At 45.8% G+C, this 24,301-nt stretch overlaps 1 protein-coding gene across 7 annotated transcripts in view; it reads right to left on the reverse strand.

The window, feature by feature from the left end:
• PRKCD (protein kinase C delta) overlaps window positions 1-24,301 on the reverse strand; it is a 408,906-nt gene that overhangs the window by 136,656 nt on the left and 247,949 nt on the right. The gene's annotated exons all lie outside the window — the stretch shown is intronic.

The following is a 24,301-nucleotide window of genomic DNA, read 5'->3' on the forward strand; positions in this document are numbered from 1 at the left end:
AGACCATCCAAAAGGGATATCGGCCTATAACAAGTAGGGTCGTCTCTGTTACCTTTTTTAAATATAGGGACCACAATAGCGTCGGTCCAGGTATCAATAAACCCACTCTGATTTCCCATATTTAACACATTTGTGAGTAAGGGAGCCCAAAAGTCCGGTTCAGCTTTATAAACATCCACCGGCATGCAGTCTGGTCCTGGAGCTTTGCCTGGAGCGCTTTCCCTAATGGCATCGTGGACTTCCTGAACGGTGAATAATAGGTCAATGGGAAATGGGTGAGCTGGGGAATGCTCTGTAGCACTGTTTTGTGGTCCCCTTTCTATCGATGAATATGCCCCGGCTAATGGTGTACTTTCTCCGGGGGTCAAATGGTTATACAATTGTCTAAAGTGACTTACCCACATTTCACCCGTTATGGCTAAGTCCATGGTATTATCATTGTCCCTTGACTGATATAAAGATTTTACCACCCTCCAGAAGGCAGAGCTATTCTTCTGCCTTGATGCCTCCAGTAATGACTCCCATGCCTCCTTTTTCAGGATCAACTTTCTTTCTTTAATGGATAGTTTATATGACCTCCTGGTCTCACGTATTAGGTCTGGGTTTTTTGGAATTGAGCGCAGAGCTCTTTTAAGTCTTTCAGTGCAGTAGTGCACTTGCTATTAAACCACCCTTGGGGCTTTTTAGTATTCCCTTTAGGTGCTCGGACCAACAAATTTTTAATGTGGTGCTGTATATTTGAAAAGGCAACCATTACATTCTTTGGGTCATTATGTTCTTCTAGGCATGCTGAAACGTCAGCAGCACACGATGTGAGCACATTTTGTAAGAACACTAGGGGCTGGATCTTTTCCCATTTAACAACATATCCGTTGGTTTTAGTTAAATTGATCTTATGTGGATAGGTGCATTCAGTCGCTTTCCTACTATGGAGCCCTGTAACATTTACACCGATGGTCAGTGGATAATGGTCACTCAATAAGTCTTTCCCAATTTCCCAGAAGCTTATGAATCCCGGGTTAACAGGGGTAATTAGGGCAAAGTCTATCGTCGAGTTACAGCCCCGACCGTTAAAGGTTGGCTCAAATGGGACAGGTGGTGAGCAGATCCGGTGAATGAAGGAAAAATCGAAATGAAAAACAATATCATTAAGCAGAGACCCCATCTTAGTGTGGGAGAAGTGAATGGGACCATCCTCCCCATAGTCTGACAGACCGCACAAATCTGTTTCATGAGACGGGCAGATAGTACAATTAAAATCCCCCACCCATACAATCATTTTCCCCCTCAAGTTCTTCTGACAGTCGGTTGATACAACTCGAGATTTTTGCCATGGTAGGCTCCATCTCATTACTTAACATATTATTATAGAAGTTCACTAAAATAATATTATGAGTGAGGCCCCACTTGAATGATAGTATTTGGAAATACTGGCTGGAATGGAATTTGCCCACTTTAACATCCCCTGTAGTTGCTACATAGGTACAAAGACCCCCCTTATTGCGACCCTGGGTGGATGGAATAGCCGGTGAGTGGAAGGTCTGGTATCCTAACAGATGAACTTCATCCAAGAGCCATGTCTCTTGGAAACACAGTATACCATGTTTTTGGATAATATCCAACCAGGGCTTATAAGTAATTTTACTTCCAAGACCCGCCACATTCCATGAGAGCAGTGTGTGAAAATTATTACTAAGATCCTCACGGTTGTGTCCGGGTCTCCCATTTAGTTTAGAAGTATACAAAGGGGGTGCATGTGATGAGTCCGCTGTTATCGTGGGGGGAACGAAATTATGTTCATTTGGGGATACCTGGAGTTGATACAGGTCTGGATGAGGGTCTAAATGTATTCTCTTTATGCTTTCCCCAGTTAATAACGACACTGACCCTCCCACCATGTTTAAGGCCATTATAGATGGCCTTAGACCATCCTTTGCTGTTAAGCGTGGCTCTTCCAATGATAAAATACATATGATCATATTTGAGTCTATCAGATAGGAGCACAAGCGCGGAGATATCCCTTCGGGAATTGACTCAAGCGCTATATAAGAAAATAAATAAATAAACGACCCTCTTCGCAGTTTGCTCACCTCCCCCTTTGGAGGAGGCTTTCTCCGGAGCACCAGTGAAATTGGCAAATCTACAAAGGAAATCGGTGTCTGCCGTATTGGGAAAAGTAAATCGGAAGGGACAAATAAATCAGAAGGGAAAAATACGGAGCAATGTACAAAGGAAATCTGTATCTGCCGTATTGGGGAAAATAAATTGGAAGGTTAAAATACCTGGGAAATGTAATTTAAAATAAATAACATAGGTACAGTTGAAAAAAGGAAACCCACGCTCCACTAAACCTCAATTGAAAACTGTACGAAGGAAATCGAAAGTGAAAAGTACCGGATCTAATTGCAGAGGCCTGTACAAAACCACTGCGCCTTGCATGTAACCTGAACCACCAAGAATTCAGATGCCACCCTGCGCGCCGCTGCTCGCTCCCGACAGCAAAACGCTGTGGGAGTGAACATTGAAAAGGAGGTGGGACAAGCACCCGCCTTTGGCCATTTGCGCGCTTTCGTTATTGAAAGACACACGCAAAGGCCAATAATATATGTGGGAGGAGTCAATTCCACACACAAAAGTTTAAAGTGATCACTAGAAGCCTCCCATAGAGCAGCGCATGCTCGCTGTGCTAGGCCAGACCTAAAAAATGTGAATGCTAATTTATTTTACAGGACTACACAGAAATTCTTGATATTTTGTTCCACAATGGAGGCACAAGTTTGTGAAGTTAGATAATAAGCAACAAAATGTCACTGCCTACCCAATTCTGCATTCTTTATGTCCCAATGCAATAATTTCCCCCCTGTTAAGCTAAAAAATAAATAAATGAACACACTACAAAAGTACAACTGGTGATTTATCTATGCATGAGAAGCACCAGGGATGGTCTTCCCTAGAAAGATCTGCAAAAAACACAGATCATGGCTGCTTTGAAAAGGCCCAGGAGCCATGAAATCCTGACATGTTAAGAATATAGGGAAGCTTCTATTAACAGTAGCAAGCGAATACCTACAATAAGTCCATTAGGTGCAGTGATGGCGGGGCATGGAGTGTTAAGGGCCTCTGACCTCAAATTATGGCCATCTTCTACTACCTAACCAGGGGGTAGGGGGGTACTGTCTTAGTTTGCACTAGTGCCCATAGCACCCTGGCTACACCACTGAGCAGCAGTGATGGTCCGTTGCTAACTAGGTTAAAAGGAAGAGACAAATACTGGCTTGGCTATGATGCATTTAGGACTTTAGCAAACTATTCTACAGTATTTTACACTTCCAGTGTTATGGCTCCGTTTTAAAACTAGCCCTGGGCGGAATGCTTTAGGTTGCGCCGTTCGCACTGATTTTTAGCGGTGGGTGTTTGTCACACTCTGAAAAATTCAGTGCCAATGGCAAAATGCGCACCGCAAGAGGGTACTGCTTCTTTCTTCCTCAATGCGAGCAGATAGTTTCTCAATGCGAGCGGTATCGGACATCTGCGACCGCCTGCATTGAGAAATCTCGCAGAGGTGGTCTGGAGTAAGATTTTCCTTGCTCGCGCTCGGCAACTTAACATTGGTGAATGTGATCAAGGAAAACACTCCGTTACATAGAATGCAGTTTTTTTGGAGCTCCATGCGCTACGCTGGACTCAAAGTGGGAAAAACTCAGTGAGCGGAGCGGAATTTCACTCCCAGGCCTATTAAAATTAACTGACATAAGGTAAGAAGTGTACTTGATTTACAGGATGTAAAGAGACGGTTACATTTGAGGAATATCTCTCAAATAATATATAAGCTCACCTTTTCTCCTTCAAATTCCAGATATGAAGACCTAAAAGTTAAGGAGCAAGGATTTTAAAATATTTTTTGATATGTTACATTGAGAACCCTGAACTGCTACTGGAGAGTGCAGGTTTATACTGCCATATTCAAGCTTTTAAATTTAAGCAGGTTTGGAGCATGCCATTTAGGCGATTCTTCCAAAAAGTTGCATTTTGTTGGCGCCATTTATGTCTACAAATATTGTATCACCTACAGCTCTTGACCAATGGTGTCACTTGTGCACTCATTCAGCGTAGCTATAAAATGTTGTGCCACTTTGTGCACTTCAACACTGGGACGATACTATGGTGTTCTCGTTAAATGGATAGAGCCATCAGATGACGGATAAGTGAATGTTCATGCACGGTGTTCGTTACAGTGAGATCTATGTGGAAAATATGAAAACAAGCTTAAGTGAAAGGAAAAAGAAGTTAGGACAGGTGTAGGTTTGTTCATCTAACCAATGTTGAAGACAAAATGACAATGGTGAATCATGTTGAAATGTCAGGTTTTCTTTAAGGAGAACCTGGCTTAGACTGGTGTTTGTAAAACTGAAAATAAGAAAAAGTTGATGTAATTTTAGCTTGTCAAAATTAAACTGACCTTAAATGAATTGGTCACTTTCTTGAGACTATGCTAATTGTAAAGTATTTTAGAAGATAATTTTATTTACGGGGACATTAACATAATTATTGAGAATTCATTGATTGATTATATAAAGTAAGTTTATTATGACAGATTTCAATGTTTGCAATGATTTAATTGATTGGACAATAAAATATATTCATTTAGGGTTCACACACACACTTCGCAGGTTTGGGGGTCTTGTTAAATTAATCAGGCAACATTCCGGCAATTACCTATTTCTAATGAAAAGAACCTCAGTTGTTTCACCATTATGACAGAACCTATTATTTTTCAAGAATTTCTAAATATGAAATCGTTACTTTGAAGTATGTATGATGTATCCATGAAACCTACAATCCTAGCTGATTTTCATCTGCTTGCAACTGAGAATAGATCTTGAAATCTAAGATCCTATCAGTCAGGATTATGATGAAAAAATATTAAATATTAAAATGGATGAGGTAAACAGCCAAGCATTGGTGGACGTTGCTCGACAACCAAAGGCAAATTCTCATGAGAAATATCCCAGTTCTCCCAGCCGCATCCAGTGCAATTAGTATACGAGGTAGCCAAGGATGTGGCAAAATTCTTAGAAATAAGACACTAAGGTCATTAAACAATGACCATAGACTTGATCTAGGATCAGATCAAATTGATGAGCGGCATTATTAATGAAGCAAACAGGCTACCATTTTGGGACACTTTTGAAAAAACTATAGATCAGTGTTCCAGGTAGTCTGTACCGTATTTGCTTGGCAAAACCACTATGTCAGTTATGGATGCCCTTTGCACAATAAGAATCCTGTGTAATGCCTGTTTTGAGTGGGGATTAACCAGCTAGAATAAGCACTGGCAAAACCAATAGGTCTCATATTTCAATGGGGGTTAACCTTGTTCTTCTTTGGCAACATACAATGGATATAAAAGTCAGAGTTTGTTTTGGCAATGTGGAAGATCAGTCTCGTAAATTAGAAAAATATGCACCAAAGTGTAAGAAACTAACTGGTAGCAAATACCAGCTTTGGGGGTCCTCTAACAAAGCGAAAAAAACATTTAAAAAACAAATATCATGGGTGGAAGAGGTGAAGGGAAACAGGGAGGAGGGGTGCAGAGGCCTTTCACTGTCCTCAAATGGCAGATCAACAGGAAGACAAAAATAAGAAGAGGAAGGAAATCAATCAAGTAAGAAGCAAGCAAATTAGATTGACAAGAAAGCCTATCAATGGACTGACCGAAAGCCCAATTTACGGATTTGTATTGTCCACAATAGGTGTTCGACAACAGCTGTAGGCGAGTTTCTAAAAAAAAAATGCCATGACTTCACTTCCGGTGCGAGGGCAGAATATTTTGTATTCAGAGCTCTTAGAATACATTGCATAATTGGCCCTGAAATCGGATTTACTTTTCCCCATTTCCAGGTTCAGGTATTGCTAACAGAATAGTATTTAGAAGTCAACAGCTTGTAACATCCATTGTAGTATAATGAACTATAAACCAGTGTTTTTTTATGGATTTAAACTTCTGCACAATGCAGAAAGACAACTTTCAACAAATAATAAAAGGAGCAAGGGGGTTAATATCTAATAAGAAGCACACCCAACACACAGTTGTATAAAAATGAACTGAAATCTCCACATCTTTTCTTTTATGAGCAGATTATTGCTAAAGTCCTATCGCAACTCGACTCATGTGACCAACATTTGGTTTGACAAACCCAATATGATCCATTCAAAAACAATAAGCAATAAGCAATAGCCTAGACACACTGAACCTGCATCAGATTGTCCACAAACCCACACACATCGCTGGACATATCCTATATACCGTTTGCTTGCTTTCCACTATAAAACACTAAGCGACTCACCGAAAACAACCCTACATGCATCCACCTATCGACCGTGGAACAAACACAATTTGGAACACTTAGAAACACAACTAACATCCAGTACAGATCAGGAAACAAATTCTGTTCAAAAACTATATGAGTGGTACAGGAAGCTTTTGATATCCTGATACCACTCAAAACCACACAAGAGAACAAAAGAAAACAAGCACCTTGGAGAAATACAGAGATAAGACATAAAACTACAAATTAGAAAGCAGCAACGTGCCTGGCTCAAAACAAAAAACAAACGAACCAAACTTCACCAACAGAAAATGAACAGATTATACAAGTCAGATATCAAATTAGCAAAGAAAAGGTACTATTGAGACAGAATTCAAAATGCTAAATGTGCAAATGAAGAATTCTATAAAATACTCAATGAATTTCGTAAACCAAATTGCCTAGAAGGAACTCATCCCATTACTCAAGATTTCACAGACAAACTGGCAAATCATTACACGGACAAAGCAGACAAATGGGACTTGTACTTAAAACAGAGACAAAAATATTCTAACTCAGCCTCTCCATTCCTTCCAACACATTTCACATGATGAATTTATGGACCTGGTCAAAGCAAGCAGGCCTGCTGGCAGCCCTTCAGATCTATGTCCACAGCAAACTTTCAAGACGATTTTTCTAAGAACCTTTGCTGCCAATCCAGTAAGAGGAATCATCAACCATTTCTTAACTACCGGAATATTTCCAGAAGATCTCAAAAAGTCATACATACGTCCTTTACTGAAGAAAACAAACTTGGACCCCCTGAACCCTGACAACTACAGACCCATTACAAATGGACCTTTACTGGGCAAACTGATACAAAGAGCAGCCGCCTAGATGTCACAATTCATTGAAGACAAAGCCATACTTTCGGACTTCCAAACGGGATTCCGTCTGGGAAGAGGCACAGAATCTGCCCTCCTTGCCTTCTGGGATGACCTGAAGAACACAGTTGACCGGAACGTGGTTGCTGTGCTACCCCCCAGATCTCTCGGCTGCCTTTAACAAGGTTGACCATGACACTCTGGTACAAATACACTACGAAGCTGGCATAGAGGGGACTGCTTTAGATTCGATCACGTCCTACCTTCGAAACAGAACTAATGTCATCCATACCCCACCTTTCTCATCCAAACCGTACTCCACCAAAGCTGGGGTCCCTCAAAGCTCTATCATCTCGCCCATGCTTTTCGACATCTATATGAAGTCATTACCGGTTCTGATCAATCAATTTCACCTCACGTGCTATAACTATGCAGATGACACGCAAATACTCCTTCAACTGGAATGCCCCAAAGACATTGGAAATTCACCACTCAGAGCCTTGGATCAATGGATGACGTGGAGCCATCTCGAATTGAATGCTTCCAAAGCAGAAATACTCACTTATGGCGATTGGAAACATTATGGCCCGCTTGCCGCCTGGCCTGATGAACTGGAATCACCGCCTAAAGCATAGACGGAAGTAAGAAACCTCAGAATGACCATGGACTCCAAGCTGTCGATGAATGCCCAAATGGACAAACTAGCAAGATCAAGATTTGTTACTATAAAAACTCTGCGACGAATCTTGTGGGATTTCAACACAAGGTCCGAGCTAACATCTCGCTTGTCTTGTCCGAACTCGATTACGCCAAAAGCCTCTACTACGGATCACCTTTAACGACTATGAAAAGACTACAACGGATGTAGGACTCTCCTACCAGACTACTCTTTCATATCAAACCGTGAGACCACATCTCCCCTGCCTTGAAAGCACTGCTTTGGTTACCAGTTGCCAGAAGATCCACGTTCAAGCTGCTTTGCATCACCCACAAAGCGATATATGGAATGGGACCGCTCTTCATCAGGAATCAAATCTCCCCAAACACATTCATCATAGTAACCTCTGCTCTAGAGTGGCAGTTTGCCTCAAAATCCCAAGATACAAGAACAAACCATGGGTGGCACATCCTTCTCTGTTCAAGCTGCCAAAATATGGAACTCTTTACCCCCAACATAAGATCCACCAACAACCACCTTATCTTCAAAAAACTATTCAAGAATTGGCTCTTCCATACATAAGCACAATATGCAAACAGAAATATACAGAATATCCCTCTGGATAAAAGCATGTATTTGTGCCATAGATATGTACCTATATATGTGTATTGCTTTGTATAAACATGTCGAATAAATATGTTAAAAAAATAAATACAAATAAAATGCAAAAATGAATAAATACTTTTTTTTGTTTCAAATCTGTTTTCATTTTCAGCAAGGAGAAAGGGTCATACTCCACAGGGGAATCAGATACACAGCGATAAGCCTACAACCCTATTCAGGACCGGCCGGTTAAAAGAAGAGCATATCAGATGGCATTAAATTCCAGGGGGGAGGAGAGTTATACACAGCGTTGCGCCTACAACCCCAAAGGGGCCGGCCGCGATCTAATGGCAGAACACAACATTAGGTAGACCTGTGGAGTGGTAGGACCCAGGGCGCCGTTCTATGTTATAGACGGGCAACAGGCCCGTAAGGAACAACCATTGCAAAAGGGCATCAGGGCCCGAATGGCAGACAGTGATAGCAAGAAGAAGAACAGCCAGAGAAGGATAGGCAGGGAAAGGAGGAGGGAAAGGAGAGCAAGAGTAGAGACAGTGCGCGGAGAGAGGAGGACTCGATGTTCCAGCCTATTGACGGCAGTGGCGAGGCGTAGCTTAGGGGGGCAGTCATGGTAGCAATCTGCTCGGATCAGGGGGGGCAAGAGCATCCACGGGCTGTGAAGAGCTCCATCGTAAGGACATGTCAGAGGCACACAAACCAAGCTGCTATTGGAGGGCTTCGGGCTTCTTCCAGTATAAGGCTATGAGCTGTTTGGCAGCACCCAGCATTTGGAGCGCCAGGATCCAATCACTCCTGGTAAGGGCCTTTAGAGCAGCAGGTTTAACACCCAGCAGGATGGTGGTAGCGAGTTCAGGCAGAGGGAACCCCAGCACCCCCCTGATGTGGCTAAGGACCTCCTTCCAGTAGAGAGTTAGTGTCGGGCACGCCCACCAGATATGAATGAGATCCCCCGTTGCAGATCGACACCGCCAACACAGTGGTGAGGAGGCAGAAAACATCTGTTGCAGGCGCTGAGGAGTATAATACCATTGAGTCATTAATTTATAGGCATTTTCGCACTGTGGGATGCTACGATATATTTTGGGGATGTCCCGCCAGAGTCTATGCCATTGCGCAGGGGGTAATGTCTGTGTCTGACAACGCCTGCCATCTGTCTTGATAGGGATGGGAAGGCGGCGTCTGCGGGTGTTGCAGGATCTGATAAATACGAGACACCAGTCCTTTGGATTCGATGGGATGGCGGGCCAGCCGCTCAAAAGGGGTGAAGGCGCGCGTGGCCGCCTGGTACACTGTCTGCCGTCACCCAATGTCGTAGCTGGGTATACTGTAGTTGCGCCGTCACAGGAACACGGATCTCCTCTCTACATTGGGTGAAGGATTTTAGTTTGCCCCCCTCAAATAGGTCCGTAACCACCCTGCAGTCCCCTTACGTCCACTTGGTGAAGGCCCGCGTTCGATGCGCCGGCGGAAAAGGCGGGTTCCCTTCGATCGGGGTGTGCAGCGAAGGAAAGGTCGTCAGGCCTCTGCGCACCGCTACCGCGTCCCAGATGTCGAGCACCGTCTTCGTGGGGACCGCCAAGAAGGCACTCTTAGAGCACGCCACCTGCTGATGCCAGGCTATAAATACTTTTTTTAAGTACAACACTTAAAAAACAGAGTTTATCTAATGCATCTTTAATCTACTTATACTTACTTCCTTTTTGCATCTATATACCTTCCATGTACTTGGATCTATGTATTTATTACCCCCCCCCCCCCAAAAAAAAGCATATTCAATGGACTACCCTATTTCTCACCCTATACCTCTATCAATATCTTCAATCCACATATACTTACTTCCTTTATGCATCTATAAACTTTCCATGTACTTATGGATCTCTATATGTATTTCTTTCTTCTAGTTCAGCATATCAAATGCACTACCCTATTTCTCACCCTATACCTCTATCAATATCTTTAATCTGCATATACTTACTTCCTTTATGCATCTATAAACTTTCCATGTAATTATGGATCTCTATATGTATTACTTTCTTCTAATTCAGCATATCAAATGCACTACCCTATTTCTCACCCTATACCTATACCTCTATCAATATCTTTAATCTACATATACTTACTTCCTTTATGCATCTATAAACTTTCCATGTACTTATGGATCTATATATTTATTACTTTCTTCTAATTCAGCATATCCAATGTACTTTCCTATTTCTCACCCTATACCTCTCTCAATATATCTTCTACCTCAACTCTGACTCATCTCAAACCTTTCTACTACTCTTTCCAATGCACTGCCCTATTTCTCACCCTATATCTCTCTATCAATATATCCTCTACATCCACTCCCTCATTCATCTCAAACCCCATACCACTACTATAACCCTCAAAATAGCCCTTTCTAGACTCTCCTCTTCTCTACCCCCTCCTTGCACCATGACACCTTTTTTACTATACTGATCCCCAAATACAAGCCTTTCTAAACTCTTCCCTCTGACTCTTCCCCTCCACATCCCTCTTTACTCATCCCAAGCCTCCCATTACTGCTATGACGTCGCCCCAAAATCTTTTTAAAAAAAAATCTAAATTCTTCACTCTTCTCTCCCTCCACTATCATTTTCAATGAAAATAACAGACTAACATGTTCACTTATCAAATTTCATATTTCACTATACGAATTCACAACAACTCACTCCTTTATAGGTTCTGAGTAGCGTGCTGCTACACGCCAAAAAAAGCGCTTCAACACCTCATTAGGGGTAGCAAGCACTATATAAATGCAACCCTTTTTCCTCTTCTATCCCTCCGCTATCCTTCTCAATACAAATAACCAACTAACATATCATCCACCACTCAAATTACTTTCATATTTCACCATACTAATTCATCACTAATCCTTCATGGGTTCCGGAGTAGCATGATACTTGCCGAAAAAGCGCTTCAACATACCATCAGGGATAACGAGCACTATATATCTATCTATCTCTTCTATCCCTCTGCTACCCTTCCCAATACAAATAACCGACTAACATATCATCCACCACTCAAATTACTTTCATATTTCACTATAATTATTCGACACTAATCCTTTAAAGGGTTCCGGAGTAGTGTGCTACTCACCAAAAAAGCACTTCAACACCCCAACAGGGGTAACAAGCGCTATATAATTGCAAACCTTTTTCCCTCTGCTATCCTTCTCAATCCAAATAACCGATTAATATCCACCACTCAAATTACTTTCATATTTCACTATACTAATTCAACACTAATCCTTCTTGGGTTCCGGAGTAGCATGCTACCTATGAAAAAGCACTTTGACGCCTAGTCAGGGGTAATAAGCTCTATATAAATGCAATTGCAATACAATAAAATGTCAGTCGACCCATAGCCTAATTCACAGGCAAACCCATATGAGAACCACTGTTGGCGGACAGGAGAATTTCAGTCTGTAGTAACTATTCAACCTCGAGTTGGGACATCGAAAACAAGCACTGGCGAAGCCAGGATGCCCATAATGCATAGCCAACAAGTTAACATGTAGCACATCAAGAGACATGCTATCAATTGCTGGGAGGTTGTTATGTTTATCCTACAAATTAATGATGGCCATATTCTTTGTGAATACTCTGACTGTTACAGGCCGTCACATTTATATGTAGTTCTGCCACTCTGTGGTGGATTAAGTTGCACATTTCCTGCCCTGATTGAAAGAGCAGCAGAGTCAAGGACAAGCTACTGGTGGGAGCAAAGAGATGGCAGGCAGTTGAGCACAAGTCAATGGGACCCTTTAAAGCACTGGTGGAAGTGGGGTTTACTGTAAGACAAAGGGACCTCCACAGAGCAAAGGGAGAAGAGGAGGATGAGGAAGGGATGAAAATATTAAAAAAGAAAAAGAAAAAAAAAAAAGATGATGGCAGGTCTTGGGAGAGCACTACTGAGGGGCGGGGTAGGCATTTCAAGAAGTTAGGGCCGAGGAACACAGAGAAGGGGTTAGACAGAATACTGAGGGGGCAAGCAAGAGAGAGAAGGAACACTCAAAGAAGAAGAAAAATCACTAAATAAGGAGAAAGCAAATGAAAGTGAAAAGAACGCAATGATTGATGGGCTGACTCTAGGTCCGCTGTAAGTTATTAATACGGTCAAGATACCTTCGACAACAGACAGCTAAAAGATGCCTGTAGGAGAGACCTAAAAAGTGGGATCCCCCTTCAGGTCTCTGACAAAGACTTGCAAATGAAACTGGCATGTATTAGAACAGGGGATGGGAAGAACCAGGGCCCAGGGAGGTAGACTTGCCAGATTACCCCATTTGTGATAAATGAACTTTAAAGCAGCAGCTGTTCCGTAGATTCGCACAGCAGCCTGCACAGAAAACTGATGTAATGCATCATTTAGTTTCAGGTTTCTTCTTACGAAGGAAGAATAAAAGGCTCAGTCTGGAAACACCCACAAAGCAAACAAGCTAATGGAAACCACGGCCAGAGCGGCCGAGCTCGAAGCAGGGGAACCGGGTTCGAGACTCGGCAGTGACGCTCAACATCCTGTAATTCTGGGCAAATCACTTAATCTGCCTATCCCTAAGAAAATGAATGTGTCCATCTGGAACGCAATTGGTGCTCACTTAAAGTGCTCCGATGCCTTTGGGTCGAGTTTGCGCTATATGAAACTAAAAAAAAAAAAATGTTTTTTTTAATACTATATTATAGGTTGTATTATAAAATTGTGGCTGCTTAAAATCACACATTAAAGATGAAACTAACATACATCCAACGTGAAAGTTTAAAATATTATTTAAAGTATTTATCCAAAATATCAATACACTTATAACAAAAAGATGAAGAGCTGCACTTCAGAAGCCTCAATATGCCAAGTCACTGCAATTTTCACTATTCCCTTGCCTGCTGTTGCAGACCCAGCACAGTCCTCAGACACAGGATAAGAAAAAACATCTGTAAATGTTTTAAAAACTTAATAGACATCACACAAACCACATCTCATCTTCTGCACATAAAGTAGCTTAATATTCAAACCAAAGGTAAAGCCTCGCACATACAGATCAACTAACAAGCATTTGCAATGCAATAGGTCTCGCATTAGGAAAGTTTGAGCTACTGTTATTGTAAATGACACATTTTTTATTTATGTGTTGGTTTTGAAAATAGCGAAATTAGTAGCTTTGTCATTTACAATGCCAATAGTTATAACTTTCGCAAATGTGACACCTATAGCATTTGTAATGCAATATGTGTTGTATTTACGTGACTTAGATGTAATGATATTACAAATAATAGCTTTTAATTTTTTGTAATAATTAATACTTAAATAAAAGTTATTCTAATTTATAATGGCAATAGCTTAAAGTTTTGTAAATAACTTTTGTGAAGATTATGTTCAGTGTATTTTATTGTGACGAAAATCCAAGAACAGAAGTGAAATATTAACATCTTTTTGTGACATGTGTAATAATGCTTGAAACATTGAGAGAACATATTTGAAACAGTTGTTGTTGAATGGTTGCACAGATTGATGTTGTGGTGGCGCTGAGTGATGTTGTGGTGGCGACGAGTGATGCTGTGGCGTTCATTGATGCTGTTGTGGCGCATAGTGATGTTGTGGTGCCCCGGAGTGATCCTGTGGTGGTGCGATAGAGTGCGATAGGTAGATAGAGTGAGGGCGATATATAGAGGGAGTGCGATAGATAGATCGAGGGAAGACGATAGAGTGTGGGCAACAGATAGATAGATAAAAAGATAGGTAGATAGATAGAGTGATGGCGATTGATAGAGTGAGTGCGATAGATAGACAGAGTGAGGGCAATAGATAGATGGACGGATAGATTGAGTGAGGGCGATAGGTAGATAGAGTGAGGGCGATAGGCAGAGTGTGGGCAATAGATAGATAGAGTGATAGAGTGAGGGGCGATAGATAGAGTGAGGGCGATAGATAGATAGATAGAGAGAGCGATAGATAGATAGAGTGAGGGCGATAGATAGATAGATTGATAGAGTGAGGGGCGATAGATAGAGTGAGGGCGATAGATAGATAGATTGATAGAGTGAGGGGCGATAGATAGAGTGAGGGCGATAGATAGATAGATTGATAGAGTGAGGGGCGATAGATAGAGTGAGGGGGATAGATAGATAGAGTGAGGGGCGATAGATAGAGTGAGGGGGATAGATAGATAGAGTGAGGGCGATAGATAGAGTGAGGGCGATAGATAAATAGATAGATAGAGTGAGGGGCGATAGATAGAGTGAGGGGCGATAGATAGAGTGAGAGCGATAGATAGAGTGAGAGCGATAGAGGGGCGTTAGATAGAGTGAGGGCAATAGATAGATAGAGTGAGGGCCGATAGATAGAGTGAGGGCCGATAGATAGAGTGAGGGCGATAGATAGAGTGAGGGCGATAGATAGAGTGAGGGCGATAGATAGAGTGAGGGCGATAGATAGAGTGAGGGCGATAGATAGAGTGAGGGCGATAGATAGAGTGAGGGCGATAGATAGAGTGAGGGCGATAGATAGAGTGAGGGCGATAGATAGAGTGAGGGCAAAAGATAGAGTGAGGGCGAAAGATAGAGTGAGGGCGAAAGATAGAGTGAGGGCGATAGATAGAGTGAGGGCGATAGATAGAGTGAGGGCGATAGAGTGAGGGCGATAGAGTGAGGGCGATAGATAGAGTGAGGGCGATAGATGGAGTGAGGGCGATAGATGGAGTGAGGGCGATAGATGGAGTGAGGGCGATAGATGGAGTGAGGGCGATAGAGTGAGGGTGGTAGATAGAGTGAGGGCGATAGATAGATAGCTAGATAGATAGCTAGATAGATAGATAGAGTGAGGGCGATAGATAGAGAGATAGATAGATAGAGTGTGTGTGCGATAGAGTGAGTGAGATACGTAGATAGATAGATAGATAGTTGTGTGTGTGGGTGTGTGTGGTTGTGTGTGTGTGGTTGTGTGGTGGTGTGTGGTGGTTGTGTGGTGGTGTGTGGTGGTTGTGTGGGGTTGTGTGTGGTTGAGTGTGGTTGAGTGTGGTTGAGTGTGGTTGAGTGTGGTTGAGTGTGGTTGAGTGTGGTTGAGTGTGGTTGAGTGTGGTTGAGTGTGGTTGTGTGTGGTTGTGTGTGTGTGGTTGTGTGTGTGTGGTTGTGTGTGTGTGGTTGTGTGTGTGTGGTTGTGTGTGTGTGGTTGTGTGCATGTGGTTGTGTGCGTGTGGTTGTGTGCGTGTGGTTGTGTGCGTGTGGTTGTGTGCGTGTGGTTGTGTGTGTGTGGTTGTGTGTGTGTGGTTGTGTGTGTGTGGTTGTGTGTGTGTGTGTGTGGGTGTGTGTGTGTGTGTGTGGTTGTGTGTGTGTGTGGTTGTGTGTGGTTGTGTGTGTGCTTGTGGTTGTGTGTCTGCTTGTGGTTGTGGTTGTGTGTGTGTGGTTGTGTGTGTGTGGTTGTGTGTGTGTGGTTGTGTGTGTGTGGTTGTGTGTGTGTGGTTGTGTGTGTGTGGTTGCGTGTTTGTGTGTGGGTGTGTGTGTGTGTGTGTGTGTGTGTGGTTGTGTGTGTGTGTGGTTGTGTGTGGTTGTGTGTGTGCTTGTGGTTGTGTGTCTGCTTGTGGTTGTGGTTGTGTGTGTGTGGTTGTGTGTGTTGTGTTTGGGGTTGTGTGTGGTGGTGTGTGGTGGTGTGTGGTGGTGTGTGGTGGTGTGTGTGGTGGTGTGTGGTGGTGTGTGGTGGTGTGTGTTTGAGTGTGGTTGAGTGTGGTTGAGTGTGGTTGAGTGTGGTTGAGTGTGGTTGAGTGTGGTTGAGTGTGGTTGAGTGTGGTTGAGTGTGGTTGAGTGTGGTTGAGTGTGGTTGAGTGTGGTTGTGTGTGGTTGAGTGTGGTTGAGTGTGGTTGAGTGTGGTTGTGTGTGGTTGTGTGTGGTTGTGTGTGGTTGTGTGTGTGGTTGTGTGTGTGTGTGTGGTTGTGTGTGTGTGTGTGGGTGTGTGGTTGTGTGTGTGTGTGGTTGTGGGTGTGGTTGTGTGTTGTGTTTGGGGTTGTGTGTGGTGGTGTGTGGTTGTGTGTGGTGTGTTTGGGGTTGTGTGTGGTGGTGTGTGGTGGTGTGTGGTGGTGTGTGTGGTGGTGTGTGTGTTGTGTTTGGGGTTGTGTGGGGTTGTGTGTGGTTGAGTGTGGTTGAGTGTGGTTGTGTGTGCTTGTGTGTGCTTGTGTGTGTGGTTGTGTGTGTGTGGTTGTGTGTGTGTGTGGTTGTGTGTGTGTGTGGTTGTGTGTGTGGTTGTGTGTGCGTGTGGTTGTGTGCATGTGGTTGTGTGCATGTGGTTGTGTGCATGTGGTTGTGTGCATGTGGTTGTGTGCGTGTGGTTGTGTGCGTGTGGTTGTGTGCGTGTGGTTGTGTGCGTGTGGTTGTGTGCGCGTAGATGTGTGTATGAGGTGTTGTGTGTGGAGTTGTGTGTGTAGGGTTGTGTGTGGGGTTGAATTATCATTTAACTTGCAACCGAGCAGCTTCTGTTCACAAGCTTGAAAGCAGGAGTCACATAAATCGGGAGCTGCAGCATGCCCATGGCTTGCCAGTGCATGTTGCAAATGAAACAAAGCATAATGTGTTCGTCACATTACAAAGAAAGGCAATAAAAACACAGGGTGGTAAATTAGGCATGCGGCCAGCCTGCCACAATAAGCATGACAGCCTTCAGCGAGCAAAGCCAGAAACGACGGGGGGGGGGGGGAACACTCCTTTGAAGTGCTTGAAGTCTGATGCAGGCTGCAAGCAAACCAGCATGAGTGCGGAGAGAGGCAAATGGTGTACGATGTGCACGCGCCCGCACACATGCACTGTAGGCAATCCTCCCGGAAAAGCCTTTGAGTGCATTTCTGAAAGTCCCTTATAGCCAATAGGTCTCGCTTTTTGGAACTTATAAGTATTTAGTTATGCAGAACAATATCTTTGGTGCAACAACATCAAATGTTGCCTGGCTGAACACTTATAAGGTCCCACCAAAGGCACGATCTATTGGCTATGCCAATGCTTGTTATATGTGATATGGATTTACAGAGAAATATGGGGGGAGAGAGAGAGAGAGAGAGAGAGAATGAAGGGGAGAGAGAGAGAGAATGAAGGGGATAGAAAGAGAGAGAGGGAAAGGGTGAGAGAGAGAATGAAGGGAGAGAGAGAGAGAGGAGACAGAATTAAGGAGAGATACAATTATAGAGAGGAGGAGAGAGAGCCAGAGGGGGAGAGAGAGACAGAGAGAGAAAGAGTGAGGAGAGAGAGAGGGAAGAAGTGATGCGAAAAAAGTAACAGCCAATGTTGACTTTCCGGAGAATAAAATCAAAACAGCCAATGTTGCCTTGTCCCGTCACACCTTCTTGTTTCAGAATACAGCAGTGCCCAATGTAATAATTAATGCTGCTGTCTGAAAAATCATCCATCTAACAAAGAATGTGTGACAATAGATAGGTATAACAAACTTTCATAAATAGATTGATTTAAACAAAAGATACAAACTGTAAGTTATATGTTAGAACTACACAGCACTGTAATAAGACCGCTGGAGAGTCTCCTTGCCTGCTGTGTAGATGTTTACAACCTGCAGGCCAAAGATGAGGGAAGTGGAGGAGCAAAAAACGAGAGAGAAAGAATGGAAGAAGGAATGGTAGATGGAGCTCAAGTGGGATAGTGAGTGACAGAGAAGCGAGAGGAGAGAGATTAAAGGGGAGAGAGAGTCAAAGAAGGGGATAGTTTTAGAAAGAGAGAAAGGGGGAGGAGAGAGAGAATATAGGGGGAAAAAGAGAGAGAGAGGAGAGAGAGAATGAAGGAGAGAGAGAATTAGAGATGAGAGAGAGAATTAGAGATGAGAGAGAGAAAGAGAGATAGAAAAAGAGAGGGGGCAAAGCTAAAAACAATGGCAACATTTTTTTAGGGACATCATATGTAGCAAATGAAGAACCCAAACGCACACATTTGGGAACTCCGAATATTCTTAAATACTGCCATGTAAAATGCAGCTCTGCATGTCAGCGCCTAGTGACAGATCACGCACCTTGTAAAGCTCACAGAGGGGGTGAATGGGCGCCACAGAGAGAAATTGAACGAAAGGACGCGAACAGATAACCCAGGCTTTTGATAGAGGGGGCAAAGCTAAAACAATGCGCCTATTGCCTGTCTTTGTGAAATGCGCCGTCTGTTGTTCCTGTCAGTGTGAGAAGCGCCCTCTGTTGTTCCTGTCTGTGAGATGCGCCCCCTGTTGTTCCTGTTTGTGTGAGATGTGACCCCTGTTGTTCCTGTCTGTGTGAGATGTGCCCCCTGTTCCTGTCTATGTGAGATGCGCCCCTGTTCCTGTCTATGTGAGATACGCCCCTGTTCCTGTCTATGTGAGAAGCGCCCTCTGTTCTTCCTGTCTATGTGAGAAGCGCCCTCTGTTGTTCCTGTCTGTGTGATGCACCCCCTGTTGTTCCTGTCTGTGTGAGATGTGCCCCCTGTTCCTGTCTGTGTGAGATGCGCCCCCTATTCCTGTCTATGTGAGATGCGCCCCCTGTTGTTCCTGTCTGTGAGATGCGCCCCCTGTTCCTGTCTATGTGAGATGCGCCCTCTGTTGTTCCTGTCTATGTGAGATGCACCCCCTGTTGTTCCTGTCTGTGTGAGATGTGCCCCCTGTTCCTGTCTATGTGAGATGCGCCCCCTGTTGTTCCTGTCTATGTGAGATGCGCCCCTGTTCCTGTCTATGTGAGATACCCCCCTGTTCCTGTCTATGTGAGATACCCCCCTGTTCCTGTCTATGTGAGATGCGCCCTCTGTTGTTCCTGTCTATGTGAGATGCGCCCCCTGTTGTTCCTGTCTATGTGAGATGCGCCCCCTGTTGTTCCTGTCTGTGTGAGATGCGCCCCCTGTTCCGGTCTATGTGAGATGCCCCTCTGTTGTTCCTGTCTGTGCGAGATGCGCCCCCTGTTGTTCCTGTTTATGTGAGATGCGCCCCCTGTTCCTGTCTGTGTGAGATGTGCCCCCTGTTCCGGTCTATGTGAGATGCCCCTCTGTTGTTCCTGTCTGTGTGAGATGCGCCCCCTGTTGTTCCTGTCTATGTGAGATGCGCCCCCTGTTGTTCCTGTCTGTGTGAGATGTGCCCCCTGTTCCGGTCTATGTAAGATGCCCCTCTGTTGTTCCTGTCTGTGTGGCAAGACCACTGACTCATTGTCAGTGAAATTGCTCTCCCACCCTCGCAGCTCCACCATTAAGTGAGGTGCCCCTGCCCCTGCACTCTTGAGTGTTGGTGATCGAGGCCCTCCTCCACCCGCAGGTTTCCCTGCGCCTCATCCCTGGTGGTCCAGTGGACCTCTGTCTCCTTTCTTTCTTTCTGCTCCTTCACTCCTTTTTCTCCCCTTTCTATCTTTCACCTTTCTGCACCTCTGCTCTTTTGCGCCTTATTTCTGCCCATTTCCCTTTCTCTCCCTCTGCTCCTTCACTCGTTTTCACTCGTTTTTTTCCCTTTCTATCTTTCACCTTTCTGCACCTCTGATCTTTTGTGCCTTATTTCTGCCCATTTTCCCTTTCTCTCCCTCTGCTCCTTCACCCGTTTTCACTCGTTTTTTTACCCTTTCTATCTTTCTCCTTTCTGCTCTTTTCTGCATCTCTGCTCTTTTGTGCCTTATTTCTGCTTATTTTCCCTTTTTTCTTTATCCCTTCTTTCCTCCCTTTACCTTTCCCCGCCGCTGCTGCCCCCGCGGCCCCTCCCCCCCAGCACGACCGGCCCAATCCAGCTCCCCTCCCCGCTCCCGCCTCCCAGCTGTCCAGCCCTCCCCGACCCCTACTTAATGGCGGCCACTGCGGGCCGAAGGCGCGTCAAAGGCAAGCACGTCTGCGCCCGTCTGCGACCCGTCCGCGACCAGCACCAGGAACCCTGGACCTCCGCCCCGCCAACGCTACGACCGAGCAGCACTCCACGCACTCAACCCAGGCTGCAACAACAACTGCAAGCTAGCATCACCAGCCGACACCCATGGACCCTTCAGCTGTCACCGCTGCCGGCACACCTGCAGCACCGCCAAGAACACGGATCCAGCACAACCCGCCCACAAGAACACAACCGAACCGAAGACCCTACAATGCATCCTCCTCAACGTCCGATCCCTCCACAAACACGCCACCGAAATCTGGGACCTCCTCGACAGCACAACCCCAGACGTAGCATTCTTCACCGAAACCTGGACCAACACCACCTCAGGACCGGACATCGCCATCGCCATCCCCCAAGGATACAAGATCTCCAGGAAGGACCGCCCCATCCACCCAGGAGGAGGAATCGCCATCGTCCACAAATCCAGCCTCCGCCTGAGCACACTCCCTGACGAGTCCACAGAACTGATGGAACACCTTCACTTCAAGATACTGGCCAGCCCCACCGCCGCCCTCCGAGGAACCCTCATCTACCGACCCCCTGGACCCCGCGGACCCTTCGCCAACTCCATTACGGACATTATCTCCCCGCAGGCCATCGCATCCACCAACTACACCCTGCTGGGAGACCTCAACTTCCACCTCGACAATCAACTGGACCCCAACACCACATCCCTCCTGGACAACCTCCACAACATTGGACTCCGCCAGATCGTGACCGAGCCCACGCACTCAGCAGGACACACCCTCGACCCCCTCTTCACTACAGGAAACTCCATCACCTTCAGCCACACCACCGAACTCCCATGGACCGACCATCGTTGCGTCCACTTCACCTTCAGAACACCCACCATCCACAGACACCAGCACCTGCTTCCACAAAGAAACTGGACCAAAATCACCGATGACTAGCTCACCTCCTCACTCAACAACTCCACCCCAACCATTGCGGAAAACGACGACCCCAACACCGCAGCCCGAACCCTGCATAGATGGATCTCGGACAGCACCAACACCATAGCCCCCCTCAAGAAAAACAACAATACCCGTGCCAAGAAAGCCAGATGGTTTACCACCGACCTTCGAGAGTCCAGGCGCACATGCCGCCGCCTCGAAAAGGCCTGGAGAAACACCAAATCCACAGAAGCCCACAACAACTTCAGAGCCGCCACCAACGCCCACCATCAACTCATCAGAGAAACGAGGAAAAAAGCGATTGAAGACAGAATCTCCACCCACGCACACAACAGCAAGGAACTCTTCATCATCATCAAGGAGTTCGCCCAACCCACCAGCGAGTCTACCGACATCCCTCCCTCTCAAGACCTCTGCGACAAACTCAGCATCTTTTTCCACCACAAAATCAAGAGCATCTACGACAACTTCGACGAAGACAACCAACACACTGAACCCTCACCAACCACCCCCGACACCCGGAAACCAGCGATTGATGACTGGACAGCCCTCACCACCGAAGACACACTGAAGACAATGAAGTCAATCCACTCAGGGGCCCCCACGGACCCCTGCCCCCACCACATCTTCAACAGAGCCGCCAACACCATCGCACCCATGCTCCGCCAAACCATCAACCGCTCCCTGGCGACCGCCTCATTCCCCGACGACTGGAAACACGCCGAGGTCAACCCCCTCCTAAAGAAACCCTCAGCGGACCCCACCGACCTCAAAAACTACAGACCCATCTCCCTGCTCCCGTTCCCAGCGAAAGTCATCGAGAAAGCCATCAACAGTCAACTCGCCACATTCATTGAAGAACACAACATCCTCGACTCCTCCCAATCCGGCTTCAGAAAAAACCACAGTACGGAAACCGCCCTCCTCGCCGCAACAGACGACATCCGCACCTTACTGGACAAAGGAGAAACAGTAGCCCTCATCCTCCTCGACCTATCGGCGGCGTTCGGCACAGTCTCCCACCGCACCCTAATACGCAGACTCTACGATGCAGGAATCCAGGACAAGGCCCTCGACTGGATCTGCTCCTTCCTCTCCAGCAGGACGCAGCGGGTCAGACTCCCCCCTTTCCTCTCGGACCCCACACCTATCACCTGCGGAGTCCCCCAGGGCTCCTCCCTCAGCCTGACGCTCTTCAACGTCTACATGGCTCCACTTGCCCCCATCGTCAGAACCTACGGACTCAACATCGTGTCATATGCAGACGACACCCAGCTCATCCTCTCCCTATCCAACGAGCCCAACACCGCCAGACGCAACTTTCGAGAAGGCATGGAAGCCGTCGCCAAATGGATGAAACACAGCTGCCTACAACTAAACACCAACAAAACAGAAGTACTCATCATGGGCCCAAACCCCGACGCCTGGAGTGACACCTGGTGGCCGACCGCCCTCGGAAACCCGCCAACCCCCACAGACCACGCACGCAACCTGGGAATCATCCTGGACTCCGAGCTCAAAATGGACGGCCAGATCAACTCTGTCTCATCTTCCTGCTTCCACACCCTCCGCCTCCTTCGTAAGACCTTCAAATGGATCCCCCTCGAACACCGAAAGACAGTCACTCACGCCCTGGTCACCAGCAGACTCGACTACGGCAACGCACTCTACGCTGGAATAAACAAAAACCTCATCCGCAAGCTACAGAACATCCAGAACGCCGCCGCAAGACTGGTCCTCAACCTGCCAAAACACTGCCACATCTCCCAGCACCTGCGCACACTCCACTGGCTCCCCGTCGAGGCGAGAATCACCTTTAAGATGCTCACCCACGCACACAAGGCCCTCCACGGCACCGGACCAGCATACCTGAACAGCCGACTCAAATTCCACGCACCCCAAAGGATCCTACGATGAGCCCAGCTTTCCTACGCCGTGGTCCCCCGCACCAGAAAGACCATATCGGGAGGCCGTTCCTTCTCCTTCCTCGCGGCCAAAGCATGGAACGCCCTTCCGCTCCACCTCAGACAGACAACATCGCTCCCAATCTTCGCAAGAAACCTCAAAACCTAGCTCTTCGACAGACCCCCTCCTTGATGGAATGGAACCTGCACCCCCCCCCAACTACCCCCCCCCCCACCCCTAGCGCCTTGAGACCCTTACGGGTGAGTAGTCGCGCTTTAACAAACTCCTGATTGATTGATTGATTGAGAAGCATGCTCTGTTCCTGTCTGTGTGAGATGCACCCCCTGTTCCGGTCTGTGTGAGAAGCGCCCACTGTTGGTCCTGTCAAGTGTGAGAATGAGTGAGAGAAAAGAGAGAGCAAGTGGAAAAAGAATAAAGAGGAGAGAGAGTGAATGAAGGGGAGTGAAAGAGAGCGAGAGAAATAAGGGAGATAGAGTAAATGAAGGGAAGCGAAAGAGAAAGGGTGTGAGAGAGGGAGAGAGAGAGAGAGAGAGAGAGAGAGAGAGAGAGAGAGAGAGAGAGAGAGAGAGAGAGAGAGAGAGAATGAAGGGGGGGAGAGCGAGAGGAGAGACAGAATTAAGGAGAGATAGAATTAGAGAGGGGGGAGAGAGAGAAAGAGAGTGAACAAGTGATACAAAAAAAGTAAGCCATGCACGAGTGATTAACGAATGCTGATATTTTTAAGCCCACAGCGAATGTTACTTTGCCCAGTGGGAGAATATATATATATATTTTTTTTTAAACTTGACAGAGTGCGCAAACCACAGACTCCATGGCCAATTAAAAAAAAAAAAAATGCAAGAAAGAGCTGTGCACTAGTGAATAAGTAGTGCTGATAGAGGTGACGAGAAGGGTGGGGGCGGGGGCGGGGAATAAGGGAGGGGGAAGTACAAAACAATCAATATGAAGAATCGTGAACCCAAAAGTTCCCTGCAGGAAAAAATGTGCACACCAAGGTAAAATCCCACATGAGTCGTGACAAGTACAGGAAACAGCAGCAAACAAATCGCCCACCAATTGAAAGACCAAGTGATTTGTTAATGAGATAGTGCCACACTTGAGAAAACAACCTCACGTGTCCTAATTATT

The sequence above is a fragment of the Lissotriton helveticus genome, chromosome 9 (assembly GCF_964261635.1).
Source record: "Lissotriton helveticus chromosome 9, aLisHel1.1, whole genome shotgun sequence".
NCBI lineage: Eukaryota > Metazoa > Chordata > Amphibia > Caudata > Salamandridae > Lissotriton > Lissotriton helveticus.